Consider the following 23,397-nt stretch of genomic DNA (forward strand, 5'->3'; position numbering starts at 1 on the left):
AGCTCATTAAGTATGAATTTACTGTCAATGAATGTAAATATGATTTTAATAGAAATTTTTTACTAATAATGGGACAATTATGTAAGAAGAACACTGTGATTTACTGACACAGCCTAGCAGAGTTTTAGCTCAGCAAATGATTCAATATATGTGGGTTAAGAAATCAGAGATAACGGGAGCCAAGTGCAGTGGTACATGCCTGAAATTCCAGACACTTGGGAGGCAGGAGGATTCCAAGTTTAAGATCAGCCTCAACAATTTAGTGGAACCCTGTCTCAAAATAAAAAATAAAAAGGGTTGTGAGTGAAGTTAGTGATAGAGCATCTTTAGATTCAATCCCAGTATTGCAAAGAGAAAGAAAGAGATTAGGAAATTAGCTTTAATTTTTATGTTTCTTAGATTTCATATTAAGCCCTATACTAATTGCTTTATGGTTTTACTTTTATTTTTTAATTTTCATTGAGTGAATTTGAACTATTTCTACCAACTAGAGATTGACAGATACAATAATATATAAATAGAGGCAGTCTTATTGTTTACTAAATATTGTTTCTGATGATGTACACTTTATATGTGTGAATCTTGAAATCCTTAAAGTATGATAGGAAACTATTACCAAAAAATAAGTTTTTAAACAGATATTATTTTTAAAGCAGTTTTAGGTTCATAATAAAACTGAGTGGAAATTATAGAGATGTCCCTCATCCTCTGTCCCACATGCACAGTATCCCCCATTAACAACATCCCCCACAGAATGGGACATTTGTTAGAATTGATGAACCTACATTGACACATCATGATCACCCAAAGTTTATTGTTTAAGACCAAGGTTCACTCTTCCCATTGTACATTCTGTGATCTTGGACATACATATATTGATATGTATTCACCAATTTAGTATCATACAGAATAGATTTGCTGCCCCAGATTTCACTTATTTGTCTGTCCCTCCCCCTAACTCCTGACTACTACTATTTTTTTTTTTGTATCTCCATTGTTTTTTCTTTTCCAGAATCTCATCTACTTGGAATCATGCAGTTTACAGCCTTTTCATATTGGCTTCTGTCACTTAATAGGCATTTGAAGTTCTCTGTGTCTTTTCAAGGCTTGATGATCTGTTTCTTTTCAGAGCTGAAGAACGTAGTTATAAGAAAGTCCTTCACCTAAGGAAGGACCTCTTGGTTGCTTCCAAGATTTGGCATTTCTGGACCAAGTCACTATAAAAATCTGTGTGCAGCCTTGTGTGTCAACATGAGTTTTCAATTCCTCTGAGTAAATTCCAAGAGGCATAATTGCTGGATTGCATGGTAAATATACTTAATTTAAAAAAAAAATTCTGCCAAAATGTCCTCTAAAGTGACTATTCCATTTTCCATTCCCACCAGCAAAGAATGAGAGCTCCTGTTGCTTCACATCATCAGCAGCATTTGGTATTATCAGTATCCTGGATTTGGACCCTTCTAATAGGTGTATAAAAGATGTCTCATATTTACTTTGATTTGCGTTTCCCTGATAACATATGATGTGGTGTATTGACTTACATATTTATTTTCCATCTGTATGTCTTGGCCAGGTGTCTATTCAGATCCTTTGCCCATTGATTATTTGGGTTGTTTAATCAGGTTGTTGAGTTTTAAGAGATCTTTATATACTCTGAATAACAATTCTTTATCACACATGTCTGTTGCAAATATTTTCTCCTAGTGCATGGCTAGTCTTCTCATTCTCTTGACAATGTCTTTTGTCAAGTAAAGTAGAAATATTTTATTTTAATTAAGTCTAGCTTATCAAGTCTTTCACAGATTGTGGCTTTGGTATTATACCTAAAAAGTCATCACCAGACCCAATATTTTTCTCTTCTCTTCTGGGAATTATAGCTTTGTGTTTTACATTTAGGACTATGATCCACTTTGAGTTCATTTTCATGAAGGGTATAAAGTCTGTGTCTAGATTCATTTTTTTTTTGTATGTGGATGTCCAATGATTCTAACACCATTTGTTGAAACACAAAAAGTTTTTTATTGCCCTATCAACTTTTTTAAAAAATATTTTTTAGTTGTAGACAGACACAATACCTTTATTTTATTCATTTTTATGTGGTGCTGAGGATCAAACCTAGTGCCTCACATGTGCCAGGCAAGTGCTCTACCACTGAGCCACAACCCCAGCCCTTCCCTATCAACTTTTACTGGAAGCTGCCTGCCAGTATGTTAATGTACATTTGTTTCTAACACTAACAATAAATCTCTCCAGGATCTATGATAAAGGCCTTTCATACAAAGACCCAGCAACATATTGTTTTCATTCATTCCTCTTACAACTGCTCTGTGAGCTGAATTAATGTTGTGGCCTCAGTTTACAAACAAGAAAGCTGACCAAGAGAAGAAAAGCTGCCTTCTCACCCACAGCAGACCAAGAATTCACATCTACTCTCCCTGGTGCCCTCACCTGAGTACCTGATATGCAAAGGTCACTCATTTTTACTGTACTCATAGAATAATAAAGAAGATGTACACTGGATTCTCTTGATCCTGCATTAAGAAAATGCCTATGAAATCTATTTTTCAAAAATTATCTTTCTCTCATATGACAAATGAGAGGAGAAACCCTGCATTACCTAATCACAAGGAATATGATAACTACACCTTATCAGGAATGAAGTCATTTCATGGTTTAAGTCCTTGGAATACAAAACATAGTAACCTTACTCATTTCTTCCCTTTGGCAGTAATGCAAACAAATAACAAATGTTCCAAATGGTGAGCCTGAATTAGAGGTGCAGGGTAACATTAACTGCATACCTTGATTTACAATTCTCAAATATTTTTTTGCAAATGAATCTTCAGAAAACTTAAAAATCAATAATTCTGCACTGTTGGAAACTTGATAGTCTCAAGACCAAAACCAATGTCAGGAATTTCAGAAACAAAGGTATTTATATACAACTTCAGTGGTACAAACTATCTGAAATATTTGAGACTTGTTGTGTTTTTGATTTCAGATTTCTTCAAATTTTTGAATCCTCTGTGTACACATAATGAGACATCCTGGGGAATGGGACTCAAGCCTAAACACAGAATTTGTGTATGTTTCATTTGTACCTTATACACATAGTCTGAAGGGAATTTTATACAATATTTTTAGCATGCCACATCTTGACTGCAACTTGCCACATAGGGTTAGGTGTGAAATTTTCCATTTGAAACATCATATTGGTGCTTAGATAGTTTCAGATTATGGAGAATTTTGGATTTTGAAAGTTTGGATGAGGGATACTCACCTTACACTGCCCTTCCTGATCAAGGACAATACTACTTATTTTTGTGATTACTTTGTTATGCATAGCATAAAAGAAAAGAAAGGGAAAAAATTGTATGACAAACTCCTTGGTTCCTCAGAAGAATCTTCTAAGACCTATGAGACAGTACAGACCCACTTTAAACTTTGTGGTGCAGCCTTCCTGTTGACTTGTGTCATTTGCTGGCTGTTCTAATTGCTCTGAAGAATGTCGCTTTGCAACACAAGTTCCCATTAAGATGTTGTCTGCACCATGGTTCTAGGCAGCTCCCCACATGGTCCCAAAGCCAAATGTTTGGTTCAAATGAAAATTATTTTACAAGATGTTTGTATATTGACCCTAACAATCACATTTGAGAATTTATGATTTAGAAAGTGAAATTTTAAAAAAGCACTGGATTATCTACCAATATTTTTAACATATAGAAAGATTTCCATTAAAATACAACTAAGTGGAATCTCCTGATAATGTACTTAACAACAGGATACATTCAGACACATGCATTATTAGGTGAGAATGTACTTATACAAACTGACATGGTATAGCCTATATACACCAGAGCTGTATGGTACAGCTTATTGCTCTTAGGCTATAAACCTGTACAACATGTTACTATACTGAATACTATTCAACTGTAACACAATGGTAGGTATTTGTGTATCTAAATGTATGATGACCACAGTGTCACTGGACAATAGGAACTTTTCACCTCCATTGTAATATTTTTAAAATTATTTCCACTACACTCTTTTAAGATCATGGTCATATATGTCCTCCCTCATAGACAGAAATATAGTTGTACTTCACATGACTATATTTTATAGGTGTCATATGACTTTTTTCTCTATTCCTAAGTAAGACTTAGCATTCAATCTTTCTCTGAAAGTTCCTACTTTACTTTGAATAGCATTTACTCCTATTAGGACTTCAGCTTTCTTTTCTCAGTTACATACTATGTCTCTGTACCAACTCATCTATTTCACCATTTTCAATATTACATCTTTAACTACACCCTGAGAAGACAAAAGTGGGGTACCCTGGGAGCTTGATAACATGTTGTGATGGGGAGGATATGTCTATAGGGTCAGTCTTAGATTTGCCTTATGAACTAAGGGAGTTTGGGCAAGTTTATACACATTAATCCCTACCCTATAGATCTGGTGGGAGGATCAGATGAGACACTTCAAGCAAAACACACAATACTGCAGGAGACAACAGATGTGGAATTGACACACATTTGATTTCAGCCAAGTCATTAAATTCCATGTCTCAGTTCTTTTCATCTTTAAAATGGTGGTGCTAATATAAGGAAAATTGTAAAGGGAAGTGAGACAAAGTTTTCAGGGTATATACAAGCAATTGACACTTTATGAACATCAGCCTTCTCACCCAAGATCAATACCCAAATGACAATCTGGATAGAAGTTGTATGATTTTGTGATACTTAAAGGTTGTAATGGACTCTGAAGTTAGAAAATACTGTGGTCTTTGTTTCCTCCACAAATTGATGCATCATAAATGAGTGTATAAATACAGAGTTAAAAGACTGATTCCTTTTAAATAAAGGCAGATACCATCACTACCTCCATTTTCCTAGGTCAATATTTTCTCAAGTGTGCCTGGAGAAGGTTCATTGCAAGCATATTTAATCATTGTTACATAATGAGACACTACAATGGTCAAATAAGTTTGGAGACTGACTATGAGGTAAGCAGAGTTAAGCAGATTCTTCTGATTGAGGATAGCTAAAAGCTTTTAATGTTGAAATGTCCATCATGAATCTCCATAAAGGCAATGTATTTTTCTGAAGTCCACAAAGTTAGTTTTGGTGTGCTGCCCTTGGGGACAGTGTCCTTAAGAATACTCATAGAGAAGCCAGGTGCAGTGAGCTCACATCCGTAACCCCAGCTACTCAGGAGGCTGAGACAGCAGAAGTACAAATTAAAGAACAGCCTGGGCAATTTAGCAAGAGCTAGTCTTGAAATTAAAAAAAAAATTAAAGGAAAATGGAGATGTATCTCTGCAGTAGAGTACTAGCCTAGCATGTGTAAGGCCCTGTGTTCAACCTCCAGTAATGCCAAAAAAAAAAAAAAAAAAAAAAAAGAGTCATGCTCCCAGTATAAATACTAGCAAGCTGTGTAACACATAAGCCATGGTTGACACACCCGGGCAAATAACAAATACGAGTAGATCAACTCAAATCACTTAACGACTTTCAAAAGTTATTAGGAGACATAAATTGGATAAGGCCTTATCTAGGTATACCAACAGGAGAGTTGGGACCTTTATTTGATATCCTAAAAGGTCCATCAGATCCAAATTCACCCCGAATTCACCCTGAAGCAAGAAAAGGCATTAAAAATCATTGAAATATATATGGAAAATATGCATTTGGATAGAATTGATATAAGTTTGCCTTTATTATTTATGTACTTCCAACAAAAAATATTCCAAAAAAAGTATTTTGGCAAGAAGGTCCATTATTATGGACACATTTATCTTATTCTCCTAACACTCTTTTTACTAGGTATCCTGAGGCTGTAGGACAATTAATACTCAAAGGAATAAAAGCAGCAAAGGGAGTGTTTGGAATTTCTCCCAATAAAATTATTACTCCATATACTGTGAATCAAATTGATGAGTTAGCTAATGAGTTAAATACTTGGGCAATAATCATGTGCAAATCTAGTGTTTCATTTGATAACCACTTACCATCTATTCCTTTTTTTGTCTTTTTGGTCATTGCATCCTGTAATTTTTCCAAAAATGACAAGAAAAACACCTATTATGAATGCTCCAAATATATTCACTGATGGGTCAAATAATGGTACAGCAGCAATAGTTACACCTGATCAAACTTTTACATTTTTAGTACCCAAACAATCAGCTCAAAAGGTAGAGCTTAATGCAGTATTACAAGCTTTTGTTGATGTTTAAAGATTCTGTATTTAATTTATTTTCCGATAGTCAGTATATAGTTAATGCTATGGTATCCCTTGAAGATGCTGGTAGGATTTCCCCTTCCTCTACTGTTTTCTCTTTGCTTTCCACTATACAAAGTCTAATCTGGGACAGAAAAGATCCATTCTTTATAGGACATATCAGGGCACATACAGGATTGCCTGGAGCCCTTAGTTTGGGCAATGATTTAGCAGATAAAACTACACATGACATACATATTTTCTCTACACTAGAAGAAGCTATAAATTTTCATAAAAAGTTCCATGTCAATACTAATACTTTACAAAAGCATTTTAAAATAACTAAGGAACAAGCTAGACAAAACAATGTCAAAATTGTGTGACCTTTTTACCACAAGTTAATCTTGGAGTCAATCCTAGAGGATTGATACCTAACCATATTTGGCAGATGAACATCACATACTTGCCAGAATTTGAAAAATTAAAATATTTGCATGTTACAGTTGATACTTCTGGATTTTTGATGGGCTCCCTTCATGCCGGAGAAAAAACTAAAGATGTTATAGCTCATTGCTTACAAAATTTTGCCACTGTGGGCATTCCAAAACAGTTAAAAACAGATAATGCCCCTGGTTATACTTCTACCTCTTTTAAACAATTTTGCTCATCATTTGGCATTACTCATATAACAGGAATCCCATACAATCCACAGGGACAAGGCATAGTTGAAAGAGCTCATCAAACTATTAAAATGTACTTATTAAAGCAAAAAGACGGAATTGGGAAAGGGTATATATTCCCCAAAGATAAACTTAAAATAACCCTTTTTACTCTAAACTTTTTAAATTTGGATTCATCAGGACTTAGTGCTGCGGAAAGGCATATGTGTCCAAAAAATGTACATAAGCCCAAGGTACTTTGGAAAGATATTCTAACAGGACAATGGAAAGGTCCAGTAATTGTCTGGAGTCGGGGGTCTGTTTGTGTGTTTCCACAGGAAGAACAGCAGCCGATTTGGATTCCGGAGAGATTAACTAAAGTCCTGACCCACTGATTGTCTGGAGTCAGGGGTCTGTTTGTGTGTTTCCACCCGGAGAACAGCAGCCAATTTGGATTCCAGAAATATTAACTAAAGCGATTTCTACAGACCAAAAAGAAGATGATTTGGCTCAAATCCATAAGAGTTGATATCCAGAACTCCAGTTTGGCTACCTTTACATCTGCAACAGAAGCAGGATGCTTTTTTCAATATCTATTTTATTATTGCCCTTTCCCACATCATGAAGTTCTATTTTGTTTTTTGAGCTCATACAGACCTAGGTTAATGTTTTGCTTATCAGTTCTATTTTTTGACTATAGAGTTTTTAAACATTGCAATGGAGATTTCACCTGTAAAAAGTTATAAGGCCTTTACTATTATGTTATGTGTTGTGTGTATTATATTATGTGTACACACTTGTGTTTTGTGTTATATGTTTGAATGTACGTATGTCCATATATTATATATGATGAGCGCTCATGAAAAAATGGATCCAAATTTTTTTTCACGTGATTTAAATGGTTTAATTTAAATTGGGTAAACAGCTGTTGAGGATTGTTTTAATATGTGAACAAAAAAGGAGGTTAACAGATCTGTTTGTTTACTTTCACCTTTCCTTTTCATTATATTTAATAATTCTCTTCAAGATAATGTAAATTGTTAAGAAAATTGTTTTCTTTTAGTGCCTTCTGGAATGTTACATAATTTTTTCTTTAGCCATTATTGCCAGAATTCCTATCTTCATCCCAGTGCCGGTGAAGACAAAGATAAAACCAATCTACAGCTTCTGCACTAGCCATCACTGAACTGCTTGCAGAACTTGCTTGGACTATGTATCACTTATATGCATTGTGAACTATCTGTTGGTGCAGCGACTTGTGGTAGTGTTGGGGTATTTTTGCTGATGATGTCATTGGTGGTACAATTTTTCCAAAAGGAGCCGTCAATTGGCTTGATGTATCTTCCTCCCTTCTGCTTGTCATGATCGTTCAGCTAAAATTTAGGGGCCAACAGAGGTGAGGCAAAGAATCTCACCCCCCTGCTGGTACAAAGACCTATCCACAGGTGTGGCTGTATACTGGACCAGTAGTCAGTGACGGGTAAGATCCAATTACAATGGTACCAACCTAAGACAGGAGGCTGACGCCTTGAGGTCAGCTCATCCAATAACAGGTAAGGACCATATGTACTATTGGACAACCTAAGGCAGGCACAGTCCCTAAGCCACATGCTTGTTGTTTAAACAGAGAGGGAGAGATGTTGAGAGCCACAGCCGAAGGGGCCCCAGCAAACTTCCAGCTGCCAACAATCAGCTGCCAGCTGATGATTGGCTCACAGCGGCCCCAGCAACTTGTAGCTGATTGGCTCCTCTGCGGTGATGCTCATTGGGCTGTTTCCCTGCCCTTTCAGACTACGGAGCTGCTCATTGGGGGACTTTTTGGCTCCGCCCATGCGACCCAGCCAATCGGCCTCAAGAGCAGGAGGATTGTGGGAGGTGGAGAGGCTTGTGGTGAGGGGAGAGGCTTGTGGGAAGCTGGTGGTGGCAGTTGGGCTCTGAAGGTTTTCCTGAGGAGCTGTTTTGTTTGGCGTGTGTGGTTCAAAAAATAAAGTTCAATTCTTTTGACAAGTGGCTCCTGAATTGTGCCCAGCCAGACTGCGGCAGGGGCATAGATTTTTAAATCTTCAAAATCTTTAAAACATAGATCCTCAATCCCTAATGGACCCACTGGGTCGAAATCTCCAGGGGTGGGGCACCGGCATCTAGCATTTTTAAAAAGTTCACCACAGGGTCAGAAGTCCAAAAGTTGTGAAAAGCACTGTGGAAACTTCCCTTGAACCATAAAGATACCATCTATTCTAAATTTGCACACAATTCCACATTGAAATTTCTAGTTCCCAATAAATGGAGTCATATCCAGTCCTCCCTCTGACCCTTACACACTTAGTAAGTCACCTACCCATAGGTGGCCAGGAAGTACAAGATCTCGATCTCTAACTACATCGAGATCCCTCTGAGGCCTAATCTGGAAGTCCAGTCCAGTGCCTTGCACTCATTTGACACCCAAAGTAAGTTCTCTGAATGAATGGCACTTTCAATTTAGCAGATTACTTACAGATAACTCTATATTTACCTTACACAGTACTAAAATTCTGACAAGAGACTACATTATAATTAGTAAAATAACTGCTACACTTCTTTCCCACTCTATCTTTTGAACTACTAGAAATATACTGCCTAGAATTTAGCCAAAGCTATATCTAAGATTGGACTGGTACCTAACAATTCCACTTGGTAGTCTTTGAAACTTATTAAAACAGATTACCCAATTGTATCAGTGTCCTATGTTGCTGTGGTAATAAATTATCACAAACTAATTGGTTTTCAAAAACACCAACTTATTTTCTTAAACCTCTGTATTCAGGAATATAATATCAGGGTGTCAGAGGGCTATGTTGTTCCTGAAGTCATCAGGAAACAATTTACTTCCTTGACTTATTCAGCTTCTAGAAGCACCTGCATTCCTTGGCTTGTTGTCCCTTCCTGTATCACTCCAACCTTTTGCTTCCATTATCATATCTCCTTCTACTGCCTCCCTCTTATAAAGTCTCTTCTGATCACATGGCCCCCCTGCATAATCCAAATCATCTTCCCTCCTCAAAAATTATTAATCATGTCTGCAAAATCCCCTTTGCTCTATAAATGACATGTGCATGTGTTTCAAGAATTAGGATATGCACATCTTTGGAAGACCCTTGATCAGCCTCCTCCACCAATTATTTCTTAATTTATCTAAAATAGATACTGACATTGACTGTCTAGAATGTACAAGGCACACTTGGATATTATCAAAGATCACAAGGATGATAAGACCAGGTACCCAATCTTAAGAAATGTATTAGCTAATAGGTAAATAAGATAAATTCATAAATAAAAATTTCAGTTCAAGGATTCACACAGACAAGCAAAAAGGACAGAACAATATGGTTCTCAGAGCCAAACACAGGAAATTAAGTAGGACACTAAATTTCAGAAAGTGCCAAAAGTTAAGGTTGTCATGGCAACATGAACTCAGCAACACAGCAAAACCTGTTCATCAAAAGTATACACTTAACAGCTTTGAATATTCTGATCTGCTGAAAGAGCAGCTTTCATTCAACGATTCCATTGTAAATCCATTACAACTATGGATTAGCTTTCATTTCATGGCTATAAGACAAAAGATGGTTTGACTAATCCAACTCAATTTCATTAATACATAGATGTCATCTACTGTGTGTGAGATGTGTGAGACATGGAGCTAAGTTCTTAGGGAAGACATCATCCCTAATGCCAGGGAACTTTTCATCCTGGGCAAGCATGCAAATGAAAGTAGGGACAGTCCACTAAGCACCAATATGCTAATGGAGGCCATGAGGTAACAGGGCTCAGACCTTTGAGGAAGAAGAAAGTTCTCCCAGGTCAATTCAGGTAGCATTTAAAATGGGCTTCAAGAATGGATGGGATATTTTAAAAAAGATAGTATAGGTACCCCCAAATGAAAGCTCAGAAATTGGTGAGAGTAGGGAGTATAGAAGAACAGTAATATTTTGGCTGCCAAACAGGCAGGAAAGGGTCAAGTTGTTTAAAATGTCAGATTCCTTCTTGTGTTATAAAGCCAGGGCCTGGGATCATAGGTGCTATGTATTTAGCAGATAGCAATGTTTTCAATATGGATATTACACCAATTTAAAGGGTCAACATTTCTTCACTCCACTGTTGTAAAAACTTACTTTCAGAAAACTCCTCTTCTGATTTTTTCTCAAACTTCTTCTTGTTCATGCTATTTCAGGGCCACTTGACTTGACACATGTTATTCCCTTGACCTGAAAGGCAAGGCAGAAGTTATTACATAACCTTCAAAGTAAGGTGATTGAGAATCAGAGGTAAGTTTCCCAAAGATAAACAAAAGAACAGAAGTGACTCAGAGGTTAAATGTCTCTGTAACTATAAAGCTCAAGCTAGTTTATTTTTTTTAACTTTGATTATTGAACTTACTACGCTGAACTGCAATTACTTGTTTGAATATCTCGCTCCCTAATTAAACTGGAATATGCCATGGATAGAGTTCCTATCTTGCTCAATTTTATATCACTGAAATGTGTAAGTTTTGTTGAATGAGTAATGAATGCTAGCTAAGCAGTTTCTGAAGGCAATGAAATCTTTTCTCTATGCAGACCAAGCCTTTTCCCACATAGCAGGGATGCTGATTATGTGACCTGTTATAGCAAATGCTTAGTGGGTTTTATCCAGCATTTGATCATTTATTATAAAGAAAATAACTATGAACATCCCTCTTTCATATTAATTCATGCTTGCATCTTTCCTGTTTTCTGTCTGTCCAAAACTTGTTTTCATCTGTGTTGAAACAAATCTTCAATTCTACCAGTATCTTTGGAAGATAACTCCCTAGCATCCTTGCCAACTAGGTTTTTCCTTATCCTTCCTTTATGCCTCCTTTCTACCTATTTTTATGCCAAGTAGGTTTTTATTGCCCATGACCTAGAGATCCCATGTAAAACTTCTACACAATCTGTGGTACTACAGGGCACAACTGGCTGCTTGGTGTCCTGTTTGAGCTGTCTCCTTCTCTTATCAGATTTACCTCCACAGTGATCCTACCTCATTTGTCCTTTAAGTTTCTTTTTCTACTTTTCTATCCACTTGCACCTATTTAGAAATTCTTTTAGATCCAGCAGGTACACAAGTAGCCCCAGCTACTCAGAAGCCTAAGACAAGAGGATGGCTTCAACCCAGGAGTTTGGGGTCAGCCTGGTAATGTGAGGTCCCATCTCTAAAAAAGAAAAAAAAAAAAAAAACGCTCTCATTTCCTGGGACTTCATTAGGTAGATTCTGTTCTATGGGGAAATTCTGTCACTATAACCTTCAACATATATGCAGAATCCTCATCTCCACTCCCTGGGGCCATCACTACTACCCCTTTCTAGGATTGCAGCCATTGCTTCTACCAATCTCCCTGCCTGTCACCAGTCTGTACTCAACACAACAGCTCCCATGATTCTTTTAAAAATCAAATCAAGGGGCTGGGGCTGTAGCTCATTGGTGGAGTGCTTATCTCACACATGTGCTGCACTGGGTTCAATCCTCAGCACCACATAAAAATAAATAAATAAAGATATTGTGTCCATAAAAAAAATTCAAAAAAGTTTTTTAAAAAATCAAATCAAATCACTTTACTTCTCTGCTTATAACCCTAAGTGGCTCTCCCAAGTCACCCATACTAATAGCAAAGTCCTCTCTGGCCTGCCAGAGTCCATAGGGCCCAGCCTTCCTCTCTCTCTGGTTCTTCCCATGAGGGAGCCCTACACTGACTCTCACCTAAAAACACACTCATCCCCTTTCTTCTCCTTGGCACTGATCACCATCTGATACACTCTATTTGCTTATTATTTCTCTACCCATTAAAATTTAAGTGCCCTGAAGGCAAGAATTTTTGTCATTTTTGCTCATAAAACATTGACAAGAACAGTGCCTGGCACACAGCAGTTTCTCAGGGCAAACTTGTTGAATGAATGAACTCGAACCATTGATTCACTGCAAGTTTTCTCTTTTACCCTTGTTATTATTAGAACATCAAGGAGACAGGGAACATAGAAAACAGTCACCACAGTACAGGAGTGTGCATTCGATGGCTGAACTATTTGCTACTCATAAGCAGCGAAGCCAGGCTATTTTATTTGTAAACTCACCAACAATGTATTCCAAACCTAAAAAGAGGACCTCTGAGACACCAGACACACAACAAGAAAACCAATCTATGAAACTTTTCAACCCAGGTCAACCCTGGAAGAAAAAGAGATGTTCTTGTATAAGAATGAGAAAATGGCTGTCTTCTAACCTAAGAAAAAGTTGTTTCTAAGGGTTTTACTTGCAAATCTTAGGACTTTAGGTCAAGAGCTTTTACCTCCAGTTGATACACTTCTACAGAGATTAAAAAAAAATACTAATAATAATAAAAATTAAAAGCCAGATACTCAGCTTAGAGATCCACTGGGATACAAGATTTGATGAGTAATAAACACGGAGCTTGCAGACGAATTCTGGAAGTTTTGAATGTGAACTGTCACACCTTGTCTTAGATTTTAATTCCCGCCATTGGCAAAAAAAAATGTCTTTTCATCCATCCCACGGAACCAAGTAAGAGTCTGAATCCCTTGGAGGAGAAACCCCATTATAAAGCAAGGCCAGCGTTAGCCCCTCCACGTGAAGTGGCAAAGATGACAAGAGGATGGCTGCGCCGTGGGGCCTGCGGGTGAGGGAGCCGCCATACGGCGACCGCTCAGAAACGCGCTCAAGTAAACAGATGGGGCTTCCGCGGCGCCCCAAGGCACACAGCCCGGCTCTGCTGGACCGCGGGCGGCGGTGCATTCCGGAGTCCTGTTTACCTCCTTGACAAAGCCCTGCCCCTGGGTTCCCAGACTTCAAACCTTCAGCTCCTTGATCTCCGGCTCCGTGGAGGAATCGGGGAAGCGAGGTCCCTGGGGAGGGCGCGTTTCCCTTCTGCCTGGCTGCGCAGATGAAAGCCCACACCTGAACCTGCTCTCGTGGGCGAGGCAGCCGGCAGGTGCGCGCCAGGGCAGCGCAGGTGCAAAGACCTTCCAAGCCAAGGAGGCAGCTCTTGTAGGTACCACTGCCATAGAAAGCATTGAAACTTGACGCTGGGTTCAAGCACAAACTTTATCCTAATACTTTAAAAAGAAAAAGGGGGAAAAAAAACAGAAAATGAGATTTTTTTTTTAAATTAACACTTTCTTATGTTTGACGTTCAAAATGTGCCCACTCAGATTACAATGTAATCAGAGGATTTTATTACTAATTTCAATGGTGGTGTTCCGGCTCTGAAAATGTTATCTGGCTAAAAGTTTAGATATTAAGGACTCAAAGGTAAACATACAAAATTCTTTCGTGCAACATTATGATAGCAAGAACAACAAGATGAAAAAAAGAAACAGGGGAAAACAACATCCATCAATGGAGTTAGTTTAGAACATTATGGTCACAATCATTCAATGGAATACTGTAGCTTATAAAATCAACATGGAAAAATGTCCATGGTAGAGTAAATTCAAAATGTGGGTTGCAAAGAAGTATCCGTGTTGTATGATTTACTTTTGTTTTTTAAAAATGTAAATATGTCCCTGGTCTCGGCACCAAAAGACAAACAAACAAACAAAAAAATGTAAATATGTTTGTCACGGAGAAATATCAAGAAGGAAGTTTACAAACTACTCAGAAGGATTATGGGAGACTTCATTTCCTATTTTATATATTTCTGCATGACATAAATGTTTATATATGTATATATAAACAAAAAACACACCCAGGTGTACCCATGTGAGTGGATGTAATTAAGTTCTCCAAATTTAAGGCATAAAGAAATCCAAAGTAATAAATTATATTGACCAGTGAAAATTAATTTATTAATTATATCTATAGAATAGATTTATAGTGTGCCTTTTATCACTTCATAAGAAATACATGACTCTAAAATTAGAAAGTTGAACTCATTTAAAGGAAAATAATTTTTCTTCTGCATGAAAAGCACCTGCAATTATTTATTGTTAACTGCAATTACCCTTTCTGATGAATAACCCATAGTGTCAAATATAACTCGAATGCAGTTGAAAACTGCCCACTATGTACAAATGCCATCTTTCCCCTCTCTTCTTGCCCCCTACCCACTCCCCTACCTAAATTCACACTTCAATACCTGAAAACCACTTCTTGTCCATTTCTTGTTTGTTCCTTAATGATAGTTGCTGCAGATTGTAAATCAACACACACACACACACACACACACACACACACACACACACACACACACAGAGTTAGATTCCATAGTGTATTCTTCCCAGATTTCCTAAGATGACTTATGAGACAGAAATATAGTCAAGCACATTTATACCTGACTCACAGGGAAAACAACTTTAATAAAGATGATAAAACCCAATTTTGTTTTTCACAGAAGACTTGAGAAATCATGAAAGTTCTAACTGGCTACTTTATGTTTAGAAAGAACCAAATCACAAAGGTTAGTCTATTTTTTGTTAAAGTGCACTTGAAACAATCTCTCTAGAGATGATAAATTTAAATGAACATTTCTCTGCTGCCATCTTGTGTATCATATAAGAAATGCAGTCAAAACTCACAGCAGAAAGTCATTTCCGATAAAATACACCAGATATAAAAAGTCTTTTTGATTACTTAAAGCCATTTATTTGATAGAACAAGATATAAGTATGTTAATGGCATACTATTTATAACATATTAAACCTCTTCCTAGAAACAAGGCTTAAGATTCTTTAGCTTTTAAGTGTTAGCCTTAATAGAAAAAAAAATAATTTTGCTCCTGCATAGGCAAAAATTATTATTAAAGATATAAATATTTCTATGAAATAATCACTTTAACATCTAGGGTTTTTTTGGTGCTGGGGATTGAAACCAGGACCTTGTGCATGCAAGGCAAGCACTCTACCAACTGAGCTATATTAACACCTAGTTTATAAGTATATACTGTTGGCATAGCTCCAATTCAGAACTGTCCCCTTCCACAAAGGCTGGGAGCAGAAAAGGTGGGTACATAACATAATCCTTATCTCTGGTCAGATTCTGGACACAATCCCATTGGGCAAATGGTGGTGGGGTGTTTGAGGATATATTTACTATGTGGCTGCTACAACCACTGTCAAGTACTGTTACTGATTCACACTACACTTTCCAAGCCATCCTGGACCTTCCCACATTCCTTAGAGTATCCAAGTTTTAGGGTCAGCAATAAACCCTGGAAGGAATAGAAGGGAAAAAATAGAAATTCCTGTTATTCACAATGCATGTATTAAGGAAATAAGGAAGAAACAAAAAAAGTTCCCTACTGCCTAGCCCCTCAGTTCTTTTCCCAGTAAACCTGAGAAGATATAGAATTTTCTCACTTGGGAAAAATTTTAAAGGATGTACTGGAAGAATCTCCATGAGAACCCTCAAGTTTGTGCTTCATAATTCCATGAACAAGTTCTAAGATGTGTATTTCTATAATCATTGTCAAACAACTACATTTAAGCACCTTTTGCTACTTGGGCATAATATGTACATACAGTGTATTAGTTAGCTTTGCATCACTGTGACCAGACTCCTCACAAGAACAGCTTAGAGGTGAGAAAGTTTATTTTGGCTCATGGTTTTAGAGATTTAGTCCAAGGTGGGCTGATTCCATTGCTCTGGGCTGCTGAGAGCCATTGCCAAGTAGGAATGACGCATGGCATGACCCAGGTCATTTGCAGTGACATTGCATGTAAGGTGACCTTGCTCAAGGACCAGGGGGATCCGGGTTTAGGGTGGATCAGGGTTTAAGGTGTATCCTGCTGGGAATAGGGCGTATCCTGCTGCCTCCAGGCACCCGCTCCTTGAGTTCCTGTTGAGTTCTCATGGGATTCAGAGAGTATTTGGGATTCAGAACCTGGTGGAGAGTGTGGGTTTTGCGCAGAACCTGTGTGTAGAGTGCCAGTGACAGTTCGAGAATAAAGAGTTGCTGTTTGAATCTACAAGGTGTGAGTGGCTCGTGATTTTGTGCCCAGCCAGACTGCGGCACTGGGCCTAAGATGCAGTAGCACATCGTGGTAGAAGGGTGTGGCAAAGGGAAAACTGCTCAGGACATTGCCACTGGGAAACAGAGAGAGATCAAGAAGAGAAGAAACTTCAGGAAAGAAGAACCGTTCCAGGGCATACCCCCAGTGGCTCACCTTCTCCAGCCATTCTCTACCTACATTTACCTCCCAGTAGGTCCATTCAAACTAGTTCGGACTGACTAGTTGACAGCTCTTATAATCCAATCCTCTCACCTCTGAACATTCCAGAATTGACACAGGAACTTTAAAAGACACTTCATATTCAAACTATAACATACATTTTCAAGAAAGGTACAAAAGCAGAATACTACTATATGTTCTCAATTGGATATGTCTGGTCGTAATTTAGATGATTTAATGTGAAAAGAAGAGTTCTAGCCTGACATGTCAGGGATTCTAAGTTAGATTTTGGCCTCCAAGATTCTATTTCTCCATTAAGTTCTGTAGAACATAAGTTTGGGAGACTTTGATACAGAACTTTAGATAAACCAGGAGGAAGGCCTGAGTTCTATATATTGGGAAAAAAGAAAGAGGACTCACAATTAAAATTTCAGATAAACAACAACTAGATATATTTATATGAAAAATATACTCATTATTTACCTGAAATTTAAACTTTAAATGAATGTCTTATATTTATATCTAGCATTCCTAACCTTTCCTTTCCCCCAAAGTACTGTTGATGCCAATTTTTTAAAACCTGACATTTCAACTAGAGGAAAACTAATTGGTAATTTTAACCTAAAGCCATTAATTTTGTTTGTTTGTTTTTGTTGAAATTCAGATAATTTTCTTTGCTTTCTTCCATATAAAGCTGTCATATTTTAATCATTAAGAGCATAAATGAAATAGAAGACACCATCAGAAGTCTACCAACCAAAAAAAAAAGTCCAGGACCAGATGGATACACAGCTGAGTTCTACAAGATCTTCAAAGAAGAACTAATACCAACATTCCTCAAATTATTCCATGAAATAGAAAAAGAGGGAACACTTCCAAACTCATTCTATGAGGCCAATATCACCCTGATCCCCCAAACCAAATAAAGACACATCAAAGAAAAAAAACTTCAGACCAATATCTCTAATTAACATAGATGTAAAAATTCTCAATAAAATTCTGAAAAATCAAATGCAAAAACATATTTAAAAGATAATGCACCATGATCAAGTTGGTTCATCCAGGGATGCAAGGTTGGTTCAACATACGGAAATTTAAAAATATAATTCATCATATCAACAGACTCAAAAATAAGAATCATGTAATCATCTCAATAGATATAGAAAAAGCATTTGACAAAATATAGCACCCTCTCATGTTCAAAACCCTAGAAAAACTAGGGATAACAGGAACATATTTCAACATTGTAAAAGCTCTTTAGGCTAAGCCCAAGGGCAACATTATTATAAATGGAGAAAAATTGAAAGCATTCCCTCTAAAAACTGGAACAAGACAGGAATACCCTCTTTCACCACTTCTATTCAACATAGTTCTTGAAACTTCAGCCAGAGCAATTAGACAGATGAAAGAAATCGAAGGGAGTGCTGGGTTCGTGGCTCAGTAGTAGGGTGCTTGCCCCATACATATGAGGCACTGGGTTTGATCCTCAGCACCACATAAAAATAAATAAATAAAGATGTTTTTTTAAAAAATAAAATGGGCCAAGGAAATGAACAGACACTTCTCAGAAGATGATATACGATCAATCAACAGATATATGAAAAATGTTCAACATCTCTAGAAATTAGAAAAATGCAAATCAAAACTACTCTAAGATTTCATCTCACTCTAGTCAGAATGGCAGCTATTAAGAATACAAACAACAGTAAGTATTGGTAAGGATGTGAGGAAAAAGGCACACTTATACATTGCTGGTGGGATTGCAAATTGGTGCAACCAATCTGGAAAGCAGTATGGAGATTCCTTGGGAAACTTGGAATGGAACCACCATCTGACCCAGCTATCCCATTCCTTGATTTATACCAAAGGACTTAAAAACAGCAAACTACAGTGAAACACCCACATTAATGTTTGTAGCAGCACAATTCATGGTAGCTAAATTGTGGAACCAATCTAGATGCCCTTCAGTAAATGAATGGGTAGGCAAACTTTGGTATATATATACAATGAAATATTACTCAGCATTAAAAGATAATAAAAATCATAGAATTTGCAGGTAAATGGATGAAGTTGGAGAATATCATGCTAAGTAAAGTAAGCCAATCCTCAAAAAACAAAGGCTGAATGTTTTCTCTGATATGTGCATGCTGATCCATAATGAGACGGGGGAGCATGGGAGAAATGGAGGAACTTTAAATTGGACAAAGGGAGGGAGGAGAAGGGATAGGGCATGGGGGTAGGAAAGATGGTGGAATGAGATGGATATCATTACCCTAAGTATATGTGTGAAGAAACAAATGGTGTAACTCTACTATATGTACAACTAGAAACATGAAAAATTGTGCTCTATATGTGTACTATGAATTGAAATGCATTGTGCTGTCATGTATAACATATTAGAATAAATAAGAAAATTTTAAAATAGCATAAGAATATTCTTGAGTAATAGGTTTTCTAAATATTTTGACAAATAAAAAGGCAAATTATTGTAAGGCTATAATCTAAGGTAGAGTTGAAGGTCAGGTAGAAATATTCAGTTTAGTAGTTCAGATATCTGGTGAGTATTGCTACAGACAAGCACTATACTAGACACAGAGGGATCAATAAAAACACTAGTTTCCAAAAGGCTCATATTCCAGAAGAGACAAAAGAGATTATAATCATGTGGTACAAAAAGGAATACAGAAACAAAAGGAATTTCATGTCACTTCTTTGTTCCCCACCTTTCATAAAGCCTTCAAGTACCTGGTCTCATCACTAATGAGGTGTGGCTATCAGGTAAAAAGCTTTATTTTAAACAATGTATTAGTCAGATTTCTGTCTCTATACCAAAATAACTGAGGTAATTAGTTTTTAAAGATAAAAGGTTGGACTAGGGATATAGCTCAGTGGTAGAGTGCTTTCCTAACATTCAGTAAGGCCCTGGGTTCAATTCCCGTACTGCCAAGAAAGAAAAAAAAAAGACAAAAGTTTTATTTGGGCTCATGATTCTTGAGGCTGTGGTTTAAGATCAAGTGGCTCATTGATTTGGACCTTTGACAAGGGCAGTACATCATAGTGGGAGCATGTGGTAAAACAAATCTCTTGCATCACTAACCAGGAAGCAAAGAGAAAAAGAAAGAAAAGAGAGAAGCCCCACAATCCCAGGTAGGGGCTTACCCCCCCAAACCTAAGGGACCTCCCAAAAGACCCCAGCTTCCAAGGCCAACTCTACAGCCGTTGAAAAAACTCCGTATCTAGATTCCATCTTGAGTTTTTCCTGACTAATGCTTGCTGAGATAAAGTCTACCCATAAAAATGGACTGATCTATATCTCATTTTCCAAATAATGAAAATATTCATGCTTCCAGGAACCTCCACTAAGCAAGCAGAGAGAAGTTTTTTAAAGAGCTGCAAAAAAGATTGCTGTGTGCATTGTAACACTGTGTGCACATCCAGATTAGTTAAACAAAATGAAAATGATTAACTTGGGACTTGATGCTTCCAGCTTGTCAGCAAGTGAAATCTACTCCTTCCACACTTTGTCCTCATATAGTTGCTTCAAGTCTAATCTCTGAACTTAGTAACAAATTTATTGGGAAAATTCACTTTGTGAAAGGATTTCAGTATATTTGCTCATAAATCATTTGTTTGACTTATAATTTAATAAAAGGTGATTGTTTCTTATATTGTAATGCTTATGAGTGGAGACTAACCAGCTCACCTTGCGTTAGGTCATCTGGTGGCATCATTTAAGCTCCCATATCAAACTAACCTATATCTAAAGAAAGCCCTACTGCTGAACTTCTCCATTTTGTGAGCATTAAAATCCTTCTTTTTTCAATGCAGTTTAAATCCAATTTCCTACCACTTGCAATAAAAGAATATACTTAGTATACTTAGGAATATCTTAGACAAGGTTGCTCTGAAAAGGTGGCAGAGTGTCAGTTTTCTTAAAAAAATAAAAACTTCAGGAGAAGACTTAGAAGAAAAAATTGAAACTATGTCCCAAAATGCAAATAAGAAAGTTGAAGCCATGGAGCTGGGCATGGGGGCACATGTCTATAATCCCCATGGCTCAGGAGGCTAAGACGGGAGTATCATGAGTTCAAAGACAGCTTCAGCAACTTAGCAAGACCCTGTCTCAAAAAATAAAAAGACTGGGGATGTGGCTCAGTGGCTAAGCACCCCTGATTTCAATGTTTCATACCCCCCAAAAAAGAAAGAAGTGAGAACAAAGTTGGATAGGAGAAAGTCCAGTATCCTTTGGATAGGAGATTTATGGGATAAGAACAGAACTAAAAAGAAAAAATGGAAGAAAAAATATTAGAATTAAAATTTGGGGGCCGGGGATGTGGCTCAAGCGGTAGTGTGCTCGCCTGGCATGCGTGCCGCCCGGGTTCAATGCTCAGCACCACATTACAAACAAAGATGTTGTGTCCACCAATAACTAAAAAGATAAATAAATAAATATTAAAAAATCCTCTCTCTCTTTAAAAAATAAAAAAATAAAATTTTATAAATCTTCAGGATGGAATTTAAAAAAATGATTTATATTAAAGTATATCCTTGTAAAACTGCAGAACTCCAAGAACAAAGAAAATCCTATAGGGCTATTTATGATTAACTTGGGACTTCATGCTTCAAGTGGCTCATTGATTTGGACCTTTGACAAGGGCAGTACATCATAGTGGGAGCATGTGGTAAAACAATGTGGATCAGTGGTAGAGCACTTGCCTGGCACGAGCGAGGCACTGGGTTTGATCCTCAGCACCACATAAAAATAAAATAAAGGTATTGTGTCAACCTACAACTAAAACAATACATATTTTGTAAAAAGTAGATGATCCTACAGCTCCTAGATAGTAAAATAGATTCCCTACAAAAGAATGGAATTCAAAGTAATACCTTTCTCAGAGAGGTCCCTGAATGCTAGAAGACAATGCCCTAAAAATTTGGAGGATAAATGGTATGACTCTACAATTATATACTATGGAGTACTGGATATTCTGGTAGATGGCAATAAGATAAGGAAGAGTTAAGGACTGAAAGTAGAAACATAAAACTGTGATTTTTTGCAAATTTCTTAATCTCCAAATCAGTCAAATCTTAGAACACACAAGAGAGTTGAGCAAAGTTTCCAGATAAAAGATCAAATTTTTGATAGTGTTGTTCTACACTTACCAATTAGAAAATATAATTAAAAGAATAGAGATTTTAAGATATTATAGTTAGATTTCCATGTCATTAGATTTGTAAAAAATTTCCCTTAGTGCCTTTATTCAAGCATGCACCAATTTAGAAATACATGCCAATATAACAGCTAATATATCTTGTGCTATGTATACATTGTAAACAGAAATGATGTTTCCATGAAGCATAAGCATGCATTAAGGAATATATTTCATGTTAGTATTGATACTATGTTCTAAAATTAATCTGAGTAAACTTGGTTTTAGTCTTAAAAAGTAAGAGACCATTCACAGCAGCAACAAAATTAGCATAAGAAAAAATTTTTAAGTTTTTTAGATATGTAAAGATTCTTTGAACACACACTTCCGAAAAAAATTCCATGGCATCTGACAAAATAAGACTAACTAACTAGAGAGAACAATGAAAGGAAATCCAAGATGGCAGCCATGTAGGCAATTAAAAGTTTTAAGGAGAATGTCCTCAAAAAAGAGTGCTGGAATGGATTTTGTTCTGCAAATAATATGATTAAAAGGCCAAAAGAACTCAGTGATATAGCAAAGAAGCATGTTTATTTTTTCTCAAGAGGAAATTAAAAGGCAACTCTGGAACTCTGTGAAATTATTAAAAACTTACCAAAATGTCATAGGCCCAACAGAAAGCATTACCCTTCAAGTGACCCAGATTTGGTAAGACAGGAAGTACATCTCCTTCTCTACAGTTCCATTCCTACTGACACTCTGTTAAATATTACTTACTTACAAGATATTATATATATCTTATATGCAATATACATTTCCTAGTTATAATTATTTAAATTTTTTCTAACCTTAGAATCAACATTTGAATAAAGCATGTGTGGTTACATTTTGTAAGTAGAGTTTAAAAACAGAGTATAAACATTATGAACATGTAATGAAATCATGGCAAAAGTAATGTAGATGGAAGAAACGAGAAGAGACATAAGGGGTTAGGAAAGGAAATGAAAGGGACCCTGAGGAGGAAAATGAAGGGACCCTGAGGAGGAAAATGACATCATCTTATCTTCTGGCTATGTACTATTGCTGCATAAGAAATACCCTCCTTTCCAAATTATTTATTGATTTAAAAGACCAATAAACATTTCTTATCTTATAGAATTTCTGTCAATCAAGAATTCAGGAGCAAAT

The 23,397-nt window shown here is 36.8% G+C and overlaps 1 long non-coding RNA gene across 1 annotated transcript in view; it reads right to left on the minus strand.

Annotated features, from left to right (window-relative positions):
* LOC144365300 (uncharacterized) overlaps positions 1-14,001 on the minus strand; it is a 303,078-nt gene extending 289,077 nt beyond the window's left edge. The window contains exons 1-2 of the long non-coding RNA XR_013423611.1: positions 13,745-14,001; positions 11,030-11,122 (exon numbers count right to left, since the gene is read on the minus strand). This is a non-coding gene — a long non-coding RNA (uncharacterized LOC144365300). The remainder of the gene's footprint in view (positions 1-11,029; positions 11,123-13,744) is intronic.
* Between the last annotated feature and the right edge of the window lie 9,396 nt (positions 14,002-23,397).

Source organism: Ictidomys tridecemlineatus, chromosome 7 (assembly GCF_052094955.1).
Source record: "Ictidomys tridecemlineatus isolate mIctTri1 chromosome 7, mIctTri1.hap1, whole genome shotgun sequence".
NCBI lineage: Eukaryota > Metazoa > Chordata > Mammalia > Rodentia > Sciuridae > Ictidomys > Ictidomys tridecemlineatus.